The sequence below is a fragment of the Cibotium barometz genome, chromosome 13 (assembly GCF_041138505.1).
Source record: "Cibotium barometz isolate CiBa-2024 chromosome 13, ASM4113850v1, whole genome shotgun sequence".
Taxonomy (NCBI): Eukaryota; Viridiplantae; Streptophyta; class Polypodiopsida; order Cyatheales; family Cibotiaceae; genus Cibotium; species Cibotium barometz.
Window position 1 is genome coordinate 38,714,577 of NC_141058.1, and position 5,288 is coordinate 38,719,864.

A 5,288-nucleotide genomic window follows, 5' to 3' on the forward strand; every position below is an offset into this window, starting at 1 on the left:
CTTAGAGTGTTCTCTCTCACTTGGCATTGTGCACAAATATTCATATCTTCCCATAAAATCTCTCTCTCTCTCTCTCTCTCTCTCTCTCTCTCTCTCTCTCTCTCTCTCTCTCTCTCTCTCTCTCTCTCTCTCTCTCACATCCCAAGTGTGTCTCTTGCAGGACAACTTTGTTTCCTTTAATGAAGTTTGCAGGCTAGGGCTCTTGCTGATATTTTCAAGTTTGCAGAAGAGAAGAAAGTGCAGTGTGAGAGGAGTGGTTTGGATCAGAGTAGAGGAAGAATTAAAGAACAGAGATCTGACCAGGAGGTGTGTCCCCTAGGGTCCTTGTGCAGCACCTTTGTTAGAGACTTGATTCAGTTCGATTCTTCCTCGATTATAGCTCTTGAAGTTTATGCTTTTTGAAGTGTTGTCACTGGGGTTTACCTGAGAGGAATCCTTGAGCTTTGTTATGTTTTCTTTTGATATGTGTATGCCCACGTCTCAGGGCTGATGAGACACTGATGTTTTTGTCTATATGAAGAAGACACAGAGTTTGATTTGTGGCAAATGTGTGTCAATTGGTGAATAGATACAATGTCTTCTATTTTGATGTTTTACTTGTGATGATTGAGTTATTTTGGTTGAGTTCTTGAAGATCAAGGATATCTATGCATCAATCGGGTGATTGGTAAGAAGTTGGCTGAGTTAGTCGGTCAGAATCAATTGAGAGAAGGTAGGGGGCCAGATGTGTGTCAACTATGCATCAAATATAGTTAGCTAAAGGTGTATTGGGTTTGGTTTGGTTTGTCTAAGTTTGAAAGAAGTGTTCGTGAGTCAAAGCAGACTGTCAAAGGTTAGTCTCATAGCAATCAGCAAAGTTATGATCTAGAGTCAGATGTGTGTCAGCTGATGTCAACAATCCATTATGATGGATCTTGGTTTAGTTTGAGTGATTCGAGTTTCTAGAGGTGTCAGCAAAGTTATGATCTAGAGTCAGATGTGTGTTAGGTGATGTGAGCAAAATGTCCATTATGATGGATCTTGGTTTAGTTTAAGTGATTTGAGTTTCTAGAGGTGTTAGCAGACGTAGAGGAGAGGAAGCCTGCATTAGCTAAGTCAGTTTAGTGAGCCTTGAGAGGACAATTAGATTGGAGTCACTTGTGTGTTAGCTGCTGCTAACTGCAGTCACCAACAAAGAGTCATTAGTGTGATATCTTAATGAGTTTGAAGAAGCCTAAGGGTTAGGGAAGGTCAGATGACATGTGGAAGAAGGTTTATGATTCAATTGAGTCTACTGAATACAAAAAAACTTCACACTATGAAAGTGTCCATACATATACATATGTGGGGGATTTCATTAAGGAACAAAATGTGGAGTGGGTGGGGTGTAGCGTTCACAAATGGAGTCAATGTTTCCTTTTTTCACCCAAGGCCATTATAAGATCCCTGCTAGATATATTGGCCTCGTGTACGAACATGTGCTTATTCTCATCAAGCCCGAGAACAACAAGGAAAACAAAATACAAGTGTTTGCAGGCAAGTGGAATCATTTCTAGATTCCCTTTGCTAAAAATCAAGACATGAGCATGCTGGTTGGTCCATGACATGTACATCATACTCAACACTTTCACAAATGGAGTCAATTTTTCTTTTTTTCACCCAAGGACATTATAAGATCCCTGCTAGATATATTGGCTTGGTGTACGAACATGTGCTCATTCTCATCAAGCCCGAGAACAACAAGGAAAACAAAATACAAGTGCTTGCAGGCAAGTTAGGAATTATTTCCAGATTCCCTTCACTAAAAATCAAGACATGAGCATGCTGGTTGGTTCATGACATGTACATCATACTGAACATTTTCAGCCCCCAAGGCAAAAGACAATACCTAGAAGATACTCTTTTTGCTAGGTTGTAGAATTGTTTCACTCTTCAACATCATCATCTCAGACCTTGAATTCTCAATTCTCTTTCGTGCATCTTGTGAATTTTTGGATCTCCATCCAATCCCACGGCCCCTTGTGGGAGTACAACTTGGATCTTTTAACAATGTTGAAGCATCTTAATCCACACTCACTTGTTGGATTGGTTGACTAGATGGACCCTCCATTCTTTGCAATGTGAACCCAGATTGTTCAAGCATATCTATCTCCCTTGAAGTGATATTGGTGCTCTGTGCTATAGGCCAAGCACTTGAAACTAGCGGGATAGGAGCAATATTACGATCTGGATGCCATGTGTGTGTCCAATCATCATTACAAAAGCACATCATTTAAGCCTTCCATCTTGGTCCTGAATGTCTCCCTTCTTCTCCTTTATGAGAAGAAGGAAGGGGAAACCACTCCTATAGAGAAACCTTGTATATGATGACCACACTTTGATTTTTTTTAATCAATCCAAGGCATTTCACTCATATGACACGTGTTTTGTGTATAGCCCAACATGTATTGGTTTTTCAACTATGCATACTCCAACATTTTGTGAGTGGGAGGTATCGAGCCAACATGTATTGGTTTTTCAACTATGCATACTCAAACATTGTGAGTGGGAGGTATCGAGCCAAAGTTGATCTTTCATGGTGGGCGGCCCTTTGGTTGGCGATCTCAGGTCTCCATTACATAGCCAAGTCGGTAAGAGTCCTTCCCTTGACTTGCTGATGGTCTTCTCTTCCTTTGTATTGTCTCTCTATCCCCATGTAATATTGGGTTGGCTTAAAACATGGGTGTCCCAACATGGATTATAAGTCTGGTCATATGTTAAAGAGGGGGAAAGACGTAGTAAACTTGACATGGACATGCACCAATGCAATTAGATGGTTTTTGACAAATAGTACAGTTTATCTTGTTTTTTCCCTCCTCTACCATGAGACCTAAGGCACACTTTTTTGGATATATCCTTTAAAGAAGGTACTATTGAATTTCTTGTTGCTTACAAAGTACAAGCAAGTATCTCGATGACAGTGGAGGGAACCAATACAATGGCTTATTCTTATTGTACACCCAATCAACATGTTTGTGGCTAGTCTTGTCCAAATATGCCCATCGTATTTCTATTCCATTCTAGCTATAGCCTTCACCTTCCCATATTTTGGTGGAAACTCCATTATCATGTACCCATTGTAATGATGAGGGATCTCCATTAGTGTAACTCTAGTCTTTATACTTCCCAATAAGGTATTGTGCTCTCTGATGGAACAACATTGTCCCCTCCTTCCAAATCAATAAAGAACTATTGGATTCACAACATGAGATGGAGACATGCGAGGTGCATGGAAGGTTGGGGTGGTTAATCTATATTCTTGGTTTGCAAGCATTGAATTTGATTCTTATGAGCTCTCTATATGAACAACAGGAGATAAGGAAGAACAAGGACCTTGCTTTCTTGACAATAGCACTACATACTTGGAACTCATAGAGAAGTCAATGAGATAATTTTTTTGCCATTTAAATCCATCTCACCTTGTAGCTTAAGTAGTTCAGAAGAGCCCCCATCATGTCCCACCACAACATTGAAGCTATGAATGTCAAAATCATGAGCATGGAACTTTTCTAGGAAAAGCTTAGATATAATCAAATTTCCCTCACAGACTTGGATGGTTTGTGTAGATAATGGAGTAGAAGGTTCTGTAAGCTAGTTGATAGTTACAAATGTTGAAAGACGGAGAGAGATGAGACAAGAGACACCACATATGCTCCACAAGAATGAATCATATTAGTCATAAGTCACATATATATAGGCAAGACCTAGAGTGAGTTAGGGCTAGCTATATATAGCTCCAACACCCCCACTCAAATAAAGGTTTCCAGCTGCGAGTAAAAAAACCTTTGGGAGCACAAGGGAAAAACCCGAGCTCCTACATATAAATGTACAATGCCACCTTAAAGTCCATGTGCAATGTGCTTCTATATACAAAGTACAAAGAATAAATGTGCATGATGTGAAGTAATGTGTGAAGTATCCTAAAGTCTATAGCCTATGTACGTCTAGATAAAATTGACATGATGTGAGATGTGCTAATCTCCAAAAAGAGAGACCAACTCCAAGTTCTGATCGCAAAAGTGTAAACCGAGCTTCATGGAGTCCTTTGGTGAGAATGTCTGCAATCATTTGATCAGTTGGACAATGTTCTACCATTATTGCTCCTTTCCTTACTTCATGTCGAACATTATTAGTGATAATGAACTGCAATATGCTTGGACTTGCTATGTTCCACGTAGTCCTTGGCTAGACTAATAGCACTTTGGTTGTCACATATCTAAGAGGAGTGCTTGAGGAAGGAGAATGACCAATATCAGCAAGCAATTGTCGAAGCCAGACCAATTCAAGAGCTGCTAAAGATGCAGCTACATATTCAGACTATGTAGTAGAAACTGCAATACAGCGTTGTTTCTTGCTAGCCCAAGATACCAAACAGACATTGATAAAAAAGCAATTACCACTGGTGGATCACATGGACAAGTTAGAGCTTGCCCAATTAGCATCTGAATAACCCAAAAGATTAAGAGAAGTTGATGAAGATATGTCTTCTTGTTGACGGCGATATACAAGTCCGAAATCTGCAGTGCCCTTCAAGTACTTCAAAACACGTTTAGCTTGATATCAATGTCTTATAGATGGAGAGGACAAGTATTGTCCTAACAGATTTGCTGCAAATAGAATATCAGGACGAGTGCTCATGCCCACAAATTGAAGACAACCAACAAGATTAGCATAGGGTTGATTTAAAGCTAATGATTCAGCCTCAATATTTGCAGAAGCACTCCTAGTAGAGCTTGCAAGACAAGGAGTGTTTGCCGAATGTGCAGTAGCCAATCCAAACTTTTGAACAATATCTTGGATAAACTTTGTTTGACGAAGAAGCAAAATACCATTGTGATGATACCTTTGAACTTGAATACCAAGGCATGAATGGATGTTGCCAAGATCCACCATATCAAAGGCTAAGAATAAAACCTTTTTTACTTGTTGCATGAAAGATAGATTATTAGACAAAAGTATAGTGTCATTAACATAAAGGGCCAATATCACAAAATGGTTATCCACATTGCGCTTGATATAAAGATTTGGATCAGAGAAGTAAGAAACAAACCCGTGAGATGTGAGAAATTGATCAATCTTGATGTACCATGATCGTGAAGCTTGTTTTAATCCATACAAAGCACGGTGGAGTTGGCATACAAGATGTTCCTTTTCGGGAATTGTAAATCCTTCAGGTTGCTCCATATATATATTTCCTCCTTTAAGTCTCCATTATGAAAAGCCATCTAAAAGACATTATCCACACATCGATCCACATCATCCATACATCC